Below are 13047 nucleotides of genomic sequence, written 5' to 3'. Positions count from 1 at the left end.
CTCGGAAAGTGGTCAGAAATTATCTATGTCCAAGGCTTTTAGGACTTGCGCTCTCGCCCAGACCTGTGCGCCCGGTGTTAAATGGCCCAGGTCTTGTTAGCCTAAACCCCTAAACCCGGCCCTTGGCCCCCACCTCAGCAACTGAGGAGGACTCCACCTCCATTTCAGATGGGGCCGACGGCAGGCGACCTCCCTCCCAACTTTCCAACCCCCCTCCCTATGGACTTCCTACCGCCCCTCCCGACACTCCTCCCTCAGCCACTCCTCTTACCTCTCCCATTTCCGCCCACACTCGCTCCAAGACCGCGGTAGCGGCCCCCATTAGTCAGCCCTCTACCAGTCAGCCTGCCCCAACCCCCTCTACCAGTCAGCCTGTCTTAACCTACCCTACTGGTCAGTCTGTTCCAACCTCCCCTGCTAGTTTGTTGCCCCCTCCCCCACCCCGAGAAGTTGCTGGAGCCAAAGGCGTGGTTAGAGTCCACGTCCCCTTTTCCTTGGCTGACCTTTCCAAAATTGAAGAACGACTTGGCGACTTCTCAGCCAACGCCACCTAATATTCCAAAGAGTTTCGATACCTAGGCCAGAGCATATAACCTCACCTGGCATGACTTACATGTCATTCTTACTTCCACTCTTAACCCAGAGGAAAGAGAGTGCATTCTCGCAGCCGCCAGGCAACATGCAGATCAATGGCATTTAACCGACGCCACCGTCCTGTTAGGAAAGATGGCTGTCCTGTCCATAGAACCAGATTGGGATTACCAACCGCAGCAGCCCGGCCACCATAGGAGAGACATTATGGTTCAATGTCTCTTGGCCGGTATGCAGGCAGCCTCTAACAAAGTGGTCAATTTTGATAAACTAAAGGAAATCATCCAGCACCCAGATGAGAACCCGGCTTCCTTCCTAAATCGCCTTATAGAGGCACTAGCCCAATTTACTCGGCTAGACCCCACCTCCCCAGCCGGAGTAGCTGTCCTAGCCTCCTATTTTATTTCCCAGTCAGCCTCAGATATTTGAAAAAAGCAAAAAAAGGTTGAAGATGGGCCTCAGACTCCCATACAGGAAAATTGGCCTTTAAAGTTTTTAACTCCAGAGAAGCAGCAGCTGAAGCCGCAGAGCTAGACAAGGAGAAAAGAAGGGCTGTGCTTCAGTCGCAAGCTCTAGTGGCTGCCCTCCAACCAGCGTTGCCCACTCTGCCAGCAGGGAAGACACAGGGCAAGTCTCCCAGGGGCTCCTGCTATAAATGCGGAGACTCAGGACACTGGGCAAACCAGTGTCTCCAGGCCAAGCCGGCCACTCCGTCTCGTCCATGCCTTAAGTGTGGCACAACTAGGCATTAGGCAAAACGGTGTCCAAATCCTCGCCTGCCTACCACACCATGCCCAACCTGCCAACAGGAAGGACACTGGAAGTCTGATTGCCCCGCCAGCAGGGCAGGCATTGCGCCTCAACGTGGTGCCTCTCCTCAAGGGTCGGAAGGCTCCTTCCAGCTCCTACACCTGGACGACGACTGACGGTGCCCACATTCGGAGACCCCTGTCACCCTTGCTGAGCCTAGGGTAACTCTACAGGTAGCGGGTAAGCCAATTTCTTTTCTCATCAATGCGGAGGCTACCTATTCTGTTTTGTCAACCTATGGAGGTCCTAGCCAGCCATCCACTATCTCAGTAGTGAGGGTAGACAGTAAACCGTCTAACCCTCGCCAGACCCCAATGTTAAATTACTGCCTGGACTATGCATGCTTTGCCCACTCTTTCCTCATCATGCCCTCTTGTCCCACCCCCTCTTGGGATGAGACATCTTAACCTAACTCAAAACATCTATTCCCCTTCCCTTTCTCCAGGTGGCCAGGTTCTACTCAAGGATCAACACCCTCCTCAAATTTTCCCGCTTCCTCACCATTCTTCATCTTAACTTAACTGACTTTTCCCTCATAAACCCCATAGACACCCTCTTTCCCGACCCATCCCCCAACCAGTAGGTTTCCCAACTTTTTACTCTCATAGAAGACCTAGCTTGGCAGGGTGCCCTTTGTGATTTCGGCAATGTTGAACTTACCCTCTACACCTTTGTCATCATTATTATGGTTCACTCTAATTCCCCTAGTTACTCCTACTAATCCTAACTTTGTATGGAGATTCTAAACCTGGTCTACAGACAACCAGATACACTCAGTCATGCAGGGCCCTGCAGATTGCCCCCCCCCCCACCCAGGGTTGTCACTCTGCCCTCTCCCTAAATAAAATGTGGACTCATTAGGCCAGGATGAAGGACAGATACAGGGAAGGAGAGGCTGTAACCAGAAGGCAGTAGAAAGCCCAGACCTCCCCAAGGGCCTCTGCTGCACTCAGTCCCTGTTGAGTCAGAGATAGGGAGAAGCCAGGAGGTAGGGGAGTTGGTGAGGGGAGCAGCCTTGGTGAGCGGGAGGTGGAGAGACGGAGACGGAGACGGAGATGGAGATGGAGACAAAGAGATACAGACAGAGATAGAGAGAGACAGAGGTGGAGAGAGACAAAGACAGAGATGGGGAGAGACAGAGATAGAGAGAGACAGAGGTGGAGAGAGACAAAGACAGAGATGGAGAGAGACAGAGAGAGAGAGAGAGACAGAGGTGGAGAGAGACAAAGACAGAGATGGGGAGAGACAGAGATAGAGAGAGACAGAGGTGGAGAGAGACAAAGACAGAGATGGGGAGAGACAGAGATGGAGAGAGACAGAGAGAGAGACAGAGGTGGAGAGAGACAAAGACAGAGATGGGGAGAGACAGAGATGACAGAGATGGAGAGAGACAGAGAGAGATATGAAGAGAGACAGTGAGACAGAGATTCCTTTTTGCTACTCTACGCCAAACTCTTCATGGTGTAATTGCACATAAGCTCCCAGCAGGACCCAGACGGCCCCTGTTGGAGGCTACTTTTGGTGTAACCAAACTCTATCTAAAACTCTTAACCATACCTCCATCACCCAGTCCCTTTGCATTCCGGTATCTTTAGTGCCTAGCTTAACCCTATATAGCGAAGGAGAATTGTCTGAACTAGCTTCCCAGCTCAGCTCCAGCAATAACATCCAAAAGCGGGCTGTTTTTCTTCCCTTAATTATCGGGGTTTCCCTAGCTTCAACAATTTAACGCCCCCTTAACCCCCGGACCACCGGTATGGCTACCGCCTGTAGTACAGCAGATGCTTCCATTCCTAATTCCCATACTAATCCTCTGCCTTATGTTATGTCTTACTCCCATTCTAATAAAATTTTTTCCGAGCCAAGGTCCAAGAGATCACCCGAGTCACCTTCAACCAAATGCTCCTGCATCCCTACACCCGACTGCCAACCTCAGACCCTAACTACGCCCCTTAACAGCAGGAAGTAGCCAGACAGACCACGGCGCCCTAAATTCTTATAATCAATAAGAGGTTGGACTGTTTGGGTGAAGGAAAAGGGACAAGATGGAGGAAGGTGAACAAGATGGAGCAGTCCCTGTTGTTTCCGGGTTCTTCACAGATTTTCCCGTGCCCGGGAAAAGAACCAAATCAACTGAGCATGCGCAGAATGACGTCAAGCCGAGGACACCGAAATTCAAGAAGCCACTCCTACACACACACCCCGAACTCCTCCCCTTCCAGCTCCCAGGCATAAAAGTCCGCCGCCGGCCGGAGCCGGTGTGACTTCTTCGGCCCCCCACATTCGTGGACCGGAGAACATCACCCGAGAGCGCCGGCGCGACTTCCCTGGCCCCTCACACCTGAGGACCAGAGAACCTCGTCTGAGAGTGTATGCATATTTGCAATAAAAGACTGCCACTTTCTTATGTACTTTGGCCTCATGTTTAATTACTTAGCTCTCCTAAATTAAGTTACATTAAATTAAGTCAAAAATGTCTGAAACAAAATAGGAATTTTAAAATTATCATATAGTCAGTCATTTTTAAATGATGGTTACTGCATTATTTACTCAAAATATACTATCCTACTGAATTATCAAAATAACACTATGAGGTATGATTTATACCCATGTCATAGATGAAGACACAAAAGCTGAGCTAAGAGAAATCCTTTTTTATTTTTTGAGATGGAGCCTCACTGTGTATCCCAGGCTGGAGTGCATGGCGCGATCTCGGCTCACTGCAACCCCACCTCCGGGGTTCAAGCAATTCTCCTGTCTCAGCCTCATGAGTAGTTGGGATTACTGGTGCATGCCACCACACATGGCTAATTTTTGTATTTTTAGTAGAGACAGGGGTTCTACTAAACTAGACTGGTCTCAAATTCCAGATCTTAAGTGATCCGCCAGTCTCGGCCTCTCAAAGTCCTGGGATTACAGGCGTAAGTCACCGCACGTGGCCAGAAATCATTTTTGTTAGAGGTTAAGTGGGTAGCAAAATTAAAATCCAAACCCAGGACTCACTCCAAAAATCTTACTGCTATATGCCAAATTCTTTTTATTTAATTCTGGAAGGATAGATGAAAGGCAGCCTATAGAAGGATCTTGAATCCAATTAGGAGGCTGGATTTAACTTGGTAGGAAATTGAGAACCAGTGAAATTTTTTGTGCTGGCCAATGGGCAGGCCCAATTTTATGAGGTGGCACTGAGATGGCCCTCAGGAATCCTCATGACAGTCTGTCTGTGTTCTGTTGAGACACCCACGTGGCTGGTTCACTGAGGTGGAGAGCCTAGTATTTGTCTCTGTGGAAGTCAGGATCTTCTGATAAGTCACCATTCCAAGCCTAGGAAATCCTTTAGCTCACCACTGAGGTGAGCAGGTCCTTGATGTTTCTAAAACCATTCCAATTAATCATCTTACTTGTTAGTCAAAGTATTTGCAAATTGAATGCCCTTCCCATTTTTATCATTTTAAGTGAGGTGTTTGGACTAATTGTAGTTCCTAGAACAGGGCCTGCTTTCTCATACCTCTGTCACACTGCTCCACCCTAGTTTCTTAATCTGGAGCCCTCTCCACTGCCCTCATCTGTTTGGCTTTTCCTTACTCACCTCAAGCATTGCCACTTCTCAGAAGCATTTCTTGTTATCTCTTCCACCACCCCAGCCTGCTTGGGTGCTGCTAATAGTTTCTCTTCTATTAGGTTGATATATGATTAGGTATGCTGATAATTCTGACAATTGTTATAGCTAGCTCTCCTTTATTCCCTTCAGAAATTACCACACTACTTCCCTGTGCTTGCTAGCCTGTGAGCCCCTTAAGAATAAGGACAATGCATTTCTCCTTTCTATATCTGTGGTGTTAGAATGTCTAGTATATAGCATGCATTCATTTAATTTTAGAAGTGAAAAATATAGTCAAGTTCTCTCAAGCACCTGAAAGTAAGTGTCTGCAGTTCAACAGTGTCGCCTCTAGATAGCAGCCTTCTGAACGATCTCCAAAAAGCTTGTGTCAATGTCACCCTTTAGGAGAAGACGCAAGCATATTAACTAACAAGACAATCACATTTCCGGAGAAATTGATCTTTTGCAGAAAGAGTACTAAAATAAAGTCACGGAAAATAACTTCACGTGCTTTTTGAAAGAAATTGTGGTATAGATGGGTAAACTAAATTCTAAAAATGCTACGGAGAAAGTGAAGCTGGGAAACGTAGTTCCACAAAGGCCTTAAAAGTGGGTGATGGAAGAGCAAAATTGACAATTGGTAATTATCAATCCAGCACAGATAACCAATACAGCCAGTTTTTAAAGCAGTGGCAGCAGATTTGCTTTTCCTACAGTTAGCCAAACAGAGGTATTAGAATGTGAATTTAGTGCCAAGAGTTTGTCATCGAATTTTTTCTAGTATACTTTTCTGTAGCTTGATTTTCTCACCTTATCATGAACATCATGTTGTGTCAGCACATGTTTATCAACCTCATTCATTCAAAAATCTGCATAATATTCATAAATTTGCACCACACCTTTTTAACCATTCTCTTATGACCAGAAAATTAGGTTGATTTCAGTTTTTGCTGTTACAAATAATGCTACAATGAATATTCACATATCTAATATAGACATAATATACATGTACATATAAGAACAAACACATGGAAATTGAAATATTTGTATAGGATAGACTCTTTAAAGAGGGATGCCATATGAAAGTATATGGACACATAATTTTTATAGCGTTTTCCCAAATTTTTCTGTCAACAAGAATGTCCATTTACACTTCTGCCAGCTGTTCCTGACAGAGCTTGCTTAGCCATAGACCTAATAATAATTGATGTTATCAGCTTTTTAATGTTTAGTAATCTAATAAAGATTATAATTACTTGATATTACTCATCATTATACAGAATTTGGCATTCAGTAAATATTAGTTGATACTAAAAAAAATCAATAAATATTATAAATTACCATACATACTTAAGTACATTTCTAGTCTCTCTTCTATTAGATTGATATATTATTGGGTATGCTGATAATTTTGACTATTGTTACAGCTGTAGTATACTGTTTTCAGTGTGTTTTACTATCTGGTAAGTACAGTCCCCACCCATTGACTCTTCTTTTATTATTATTATCTTGGCACTTCTAATACATTCAAGTTAAAAGAAATTTGAAGGATATGTTTAGAATTAATTAAAATTAAATTGAATGTATACATTAATAACTTTGATGTCTTCAAAACCCCGGCATTAATTTGTAACTTTGCCTTTTCCATTATGACATTTACACAGGATAAATGATTTAGAAGAATGCTAATACTTCTGGAAATGTGCTGATCACTGACAGAGTCCATTGATAATAAGATTGCTTTCATTACAGCCATTAGTTTATTAATAGCTTTTCTTTTCTTTTGAAGTTATTTCTTATGTACAAATTCAGTAACACAAAAATTATATGAGAGGCAGCAAAATAGAGCTCTCAGTATTAAGAACCAGATAAAAGTTATTTATTTTAATCACATTTTCCAAAGCAACGTGAAAGCCAAATAAATGAATCCTAAACTTTAAACTTACATGTCACATGGAAAAACCCCACTTCCAGAAAGCCAACTTAATATCAGTAAATATGAGATAATTTTCCATTTTTATCATAAATGTTGAATTATGTAAATGATTGCTACAGTATTTTAAACATAGACTAAATATCGAATACAGATAATGAAAATTAATTTACTAAGACAACTTATTTAAATTCTATTTTAGCTTACTTGAAATAACAGTAAGCTGAAGAAAGCCAGTTGATAATGAGAAGGAATTACTGGCAACAATTTTGCCAATGCTTTTATGGATTAAGAAAGCAAACAAATCAAAGATTGTGAGATGTTTTATCATTTTTGAAAATAATAAGGTAAAAGGCAATAAAACTATTCAAACAATTATATAAATTATATACATCCATTTATATATTTATATATACTTTTTATAAATAAAATTGTATAAATCCATTTTACAGATAACAGTGTGTATTGTCTGGTTACTGAAGTGTTGGCAGGCAGGTAGCATGTGCTAGCACAAAGTGTTTGTTCACTAGCTGAATTGTGCATGAGAAAGGTAGTGTCAGGGTGCCAGTATATAAAGTAGATAAAGTGAGTTGAATGAAAGGGGAACAAATGAAAATTGAAGACTACCTGTATTTATTGCTGTTGGCATAAAAGATTGACCCTAAGCATTGAGAAAACTCTTCTTAAAAAGCGGACCAGAAAATATAAATCAAAACCACTGTAAGACAGCATCTCACTCCAATCAGAATGGCTTTTGTTAAAAAGTCAGAAAATAACAGATGTTGGCAAGGCTGCATAGAAAAGTGGACACTGATACGCTGTTTGTGCGAATGTAAATTCCTCCAGCTACTATGGAGAGCAGTTAGGCGATTTCTCAAAGAACTAAGAATTGATCTACCATTCTACCCAGCAATCCCATTACTGAGTGTATACCCAAAGGAAAATAAATTGCTCTACCAAAAGGACACATACACCCATATATTCATCACAGCACTATTCACAATAGCAAAAACATGGAATCAACCCAGGTACCCGTAAGTGATGGACTGGATGAAGGGAATGTGGTATGTATACAACATGGAATACTATGCAGCCATAAAAAGGAAGAAAATCATGTCCTTTGCAGCAAAGTGGATGCAGCTGGAATGATTACCCTAAGGGAACTAATGCAAAAACAGAAATCCAAATACCACATGTTCTCAGTTGTAACTGGGAGCTAAACATTGGGTACCCATGGACATAAAGATGGGAACAATAGACATAGGACCTACTAGAGTGGAGGTGCGTGTGGGACAAGGACTGAAAAACTACCTATCTGGTACTGTGCTCACTACCTGGTTGACAGTCATACCCTAAACCTCAGCATCATGTGCAGCTTTGTAACAAACCTGCACATGTACTCTCTGATTCTAAAATACAACTTTTAAAAAATGAAAAAGAAAAGAGAGAGGAAAACAAAAAAGGACCATACGTTGGTTAGAAATTCACAGAGCTAAGGTTTTCTGAGATTGATAAGATTACCGAGTTAAAGGTAAGAGAGAGGCTGAATGTGTGTGTGATAGGGAGGCAGCAAGTTTGTGTGGTGAGTGATGGTGAGATGTTGGCACAAAAGCCACCATGCATGCATGTGATCAGAATAAATATTGATTGACTAGGAAGTCTCGTGAAATACACATTATGTATTTAACAAGGAGGCAGTGACTGGGTGAGGACTTTGATATCAGTGTGGCATGAGCCACCATATGTAAAGAACATGAAACTAGATAGGAATTATTAAAAAAAAAAAAAAAAAGTAAAAAACAAGTATTTACTAGTATGTGTCTAGCACTAGGCTAATTGTTTCTCAAAATTTTTCTTATTTAATGTACCTTATGATCTTTCTTTTATAGATGAAGAAAATTGAAAAGAAAAACTATAAGGAAATCACCATGAACCAATTCCAATGCTCATTCATTCATTCATTAAATGTTTTTTGAGCATTTTCGTTATTTGCCTATGAGCTAAGGGCTAGGGATAGAAAGGTGAATTAGGGTCCTTACCATCAAGGACTTCACTCAGATTCAGGAAGAATTAAAGGGTTGAAATACAATATGAGATACAGTTATACAAGGGGGTATGAATGAGAGTGTTAATGGAGAAGAGAAGGGGGGCCTAGCCTTAATGAGTTTGGAAAGGCTTCCCATAACAAATGACCTTTGAGCCAAGCCTAGAAGGAACCACAGGAAATAGCCAGATGAAGAAATGAGAAGAGCATTCCAGGCCAATAGGATGGAACTGGAGAGAAGGAGAGAAACAGGAAAGATGAAGAAAGACTGGCTTCTCCGACAACTGGAAGCAGCTGGTAAGGCTGAAGAATAAAGGCAGATCATCACAAGACAGGAAGGAGTCAGAAATCTGGAAATGAATGACATGCTAAGGAATTTCCATTTTAATCTGAAAGTTAAATCTGAAAGAGAACCATTGAAATGCCTAAAGGAGAATAGTGAATTTGAAATCACTTGTGAAGTTTGCCTTGGCATGCACAGGAAGAGAATGAAGCTGTTGATGAGAAGACCAGCAAGGAGTTGTTTCAATGAACCAAGGCACTGAAGAAATAATATGCATTCCATCTACACATCTTAACCATTGGGATAACTGAATTATTAGCTGCCCACATCACAGAATCGTACTATAATTGTTCATTTCACATCATCAGCAAATGGTGGTCACAAAATCGTACTATAATTGTGCATTTCACATCATCAGCAAATGGTGGTAACGAGTGATACTGTCTATATCCCAAAGGTGGCGCTGTAACCTAAAAGCACGGAGCCCAGGAATTGCCCTGCAAACTATAAGGGTCCCTATGTAGGACTATGTGCTGAAGGAGCTGACTCAGACCTAGTCCTCCACCTCAAGAAAAACATGCCTTCTACATTTATAAGGAATAGAAATGAAACGAAAAGAAAAACTCTGTTAAGATGTCAAGGTTGTTTTTTTTGTTTGTTTTTTTTGCTCTTGGTGCAGGATGATTGTTTTCCTGGTATAAAATTAGCATGCTCATTGTAGAAAATTTGGAAAATGTAAAAATATAAAAGAAAATGAAAATCATTTCCCATTACCCAGAGACAACAACTAACACTATGATAATTCTCTTCAACTAATGCTAACACAGCTCTACCCTTCAACTGACAGATAAGGCCTAAGAAAACGAAATCTGTGACTGAAATTTAGCTTTTCTCTAATACCCATATTCATTGCATACATTATTTTTTAAATTGAGATTATCCTATATAAAAGCCTGTGCCTGCATTTTATGCTTCATATTCTTTGTAAAATACATTAAGAGGTATTTCATCCCATGAAAGGACACTGAGGTTTCCTCTACTCCTTTTATACTATAAGTGATTGTGTGATTAATACCTTTGTGCATAGAGCTTAACATGCACTTTACATTATTTCCATTAGAATTGAAGTTTTGGGGTTAATGACTATGCACATATTTTAAAATATGTATATTACAACACACTGTTAACAAGATAGTCCTTGATGTTACTGAAGACACCTTATACATCAAAGTACAATAATCATAGCTATAATTTTTTTTGTATCTCTGGAGTTCTAGTTTTCCTTCCAGTTCTGAGTCTGTGAGTCCAACCGATACCATTATGAAGCTTATATTTGTTTATAAGGTTGCCAGCATCATAAAGGCATATTTAAATAGATAACCCCTGCTACCAAGGGTTAGGTTGTTCCAGTTGTTTTTGATGACCGTAAAACTTACTTGGTTTTTGGACTGAAGACAATATAGGCTTTGCTATCTACAATGTGTCCAGCCCCTATCTACAAATAGTATAGTCCTAGAACCAAAGTTAGAGGATGTAATTTTTTAAGAAAGAACCAAATTACATCTAACAATTTGAACCCTGAAGAACTCTTTCCCCCAAGAAAATAGGCATGAGAGGACCTGAACCACAATGCCACAAGAGAATCTCCCAGGTATTACCTGTGGTCTGATTGATAGAACTCGGTTGACAGATATCAATAAGTATCCTTAGATTAAAATACATGTTTTAGCAGAAAAAAATATTCCCAGCTTATTCTTCAGTGCAAATGAGAACAAGAATATATATATATATATATTCCCAGCAAAGAGGACATGATCTGACATGATAATGGTGGATCTTATCCTGAGATGGCACTTATTACTTATCTTCATTCCTAATTTCAAACAATTGAAGATTTTTACATTGTCCAGAATATATTACACTATGACTAATATTTCACAATTTGTGGATTTCACATACTAGCCTGCTCCTTGTTATTTTCTATTTCCATAGTTTCCATTTCCACCCCTCTCTTTGCCTCCCTTAATTTAGGGAACGTATATGCTCTGCCTCACCTGCACTGTGATGTTGGCAAGAAAGAAGGTACTGTGACAACTGACATTTTAACTCACATAAAATGTTTTGTTTTATCCCTTGGATAGGATGGAAGACCTGGACATGTGAGGGAACATTCCGTTTATATAGTAATCACTTTCATAACAATTACAAGCTGGGTGCAAACTTCCCCAAACAAATGTTGCAAGCTAATAAGAGTTACTAACTTTTTCTGATGGCTGTTATCTATTTATACAGCAGCATAATCTTCACAGCATGATTAGAATCCTTTACCAAAGACTCGGAATGCCTCCACCAACTACTGAAATCTAGTAGTACTTGAGGATCAAGTCACAGAGCAAGTGCTAAAAAACGTTAACTAGAACCTTACCACTTTTTCACTCATCCCAATTTCATAAAATGTATCAGTAAAAAACAACCAATTATCTAAAGAAACAAAAAGTAAAGAAAAATTCTTTATCGCATAGGTAACTTGGTATCAACTAAGTAACTGATCTATTTTAATTTAGGAAGCTAGTGTCTTCCTCAATTTTCAGATTTTCTGAGGGGAGGGTCAAGAGACTCGAGAGGCTCTCTAAAAGGAGAAAGCAAGCCAGAGAATCTGAAAAAGTGAGCAATTCACTAGCAGAATAAGACAGAACAGGACACCTACCCTCTATTAACTCCAGCCTCTCCCAGTCTCTCTCCAAGGCATCAGCTCTTTTCTGCCCTGCATCACAGGCTACCTCCAAAAACAAAGTCCAGAGCATCAGTAGGGCACTGGGCTTCCCCGATTCCTCCCTCCACACTCTTCTCTCCCCTAAAGGGCAAAAGGAGGGGATAAAGAGAAAAGACCACAGATAATCTCCCTAGCTTAGGAATTATGGTTTCCATGGAATAAAAAGGAGTGTTCTTTCTCTGAAGATGAGGGTGTGTTCATTTCACTGCATGTTTTGGCAAAGTACTTGTCAAGCATCCTCAGCTAAGACAGAAAAACAAGTAGCTTAACAAGATAAAAGGCTGAGAAATGAAATCTGAAGTTGAAACCACTAAGCTCCATGACAGGCAGACAGATTAGCAGTGACTACTTGAAAGAGAAAACATCCATCAATTTACCAACAAGAAAATCTGGTCAAAATAAGGAAATGCTTTCTCATGAGTTCTGAAAGTTGAAACAATTGGTGACTCTAAGGGTTGGGTGCATGATTAATAGCAACCATACCTCCTGAATTTTCAGGGCAGGTTTGTAATTATTATCACCACTCCTCTCAGGCTTAACTTAAAATCATCCACCTGTTGTCCTCTTATGTATACATTCTTGTCACATTAAATTGAGTTTTAGAAAATACAATCACCGTAATGGACATTCATTAAATATTTGTCAATTTTGCATAACCAATCAGTCATGTATAACACCTCACAGCATGAATTGAATTAGTTCCTTTCTTTCCATGCCCGTTGGCACACCCTGATCCAAAATTATACCATTATCTCATTTATCTTTATGTCTCTAGGTCAGACTGTGTTCAGTACATCTTAGGCACTAATACCTGCCTGTAAAATGAATATTTGTTAAGTTATCCTTCTTCAGTCACTTAACATTTTTACCAAAACGATCTCTTCTATTAGCTGTAGATTATGGGAAAAATCTATCTTTTAAAAAAATAAATTATAAAAAGATGTGTTATTAACCTTTCTGGGGTAAAATGTTAGATGCTTCAGCTTCTTGCAACCAAGGCTTGCAACTTTGC

General features: G+C 40.7%; 1 long non-coding RNA gene across 5 annotated transcripts in view; it reads right to left on the bottom strand.

Moving 5' to 3' along the window:
• The window catches only part of LOC144336445 (uncharacterized), a 164582-nt gene extending 152472 nt beyond the window's left edge, over window positions 1-12110 (bottom strand). For all 5 annotated transcript variants that reach the window (XR_013408264.1, XR_013408260.1, XR_013408261.1 and 2 more), the window contains exon 1: window positions 11970-12110. This is a non-coding gene — a long non-coding RNA (uncharacterized LOC144336445). The remainder of the gene's footprint in view (window positions 1-11969) is intronic.
• Window positions 12111-13047: the final 937 nt, after the last annotated feature.

This window comes from Macaca mulatta, chromosome 18, assembly GCF_049350105.2.
Source record: "Macaca mulatta isolate MMU2019108-1 chromosome 18, T2T-MMU8v2.0, whole genome shotgun sequence".
Taxonomy (NCBI): Eukaryota; Metazoa; Chordata; class Mammalia; order Primates; family Cercopithecidae; genus Macaca; species Macaca mulatta.
Note: the sequence above shows the minus strand (reverse complement) of the source record. Positions and strands in the feature narration are given on the sequence as shown.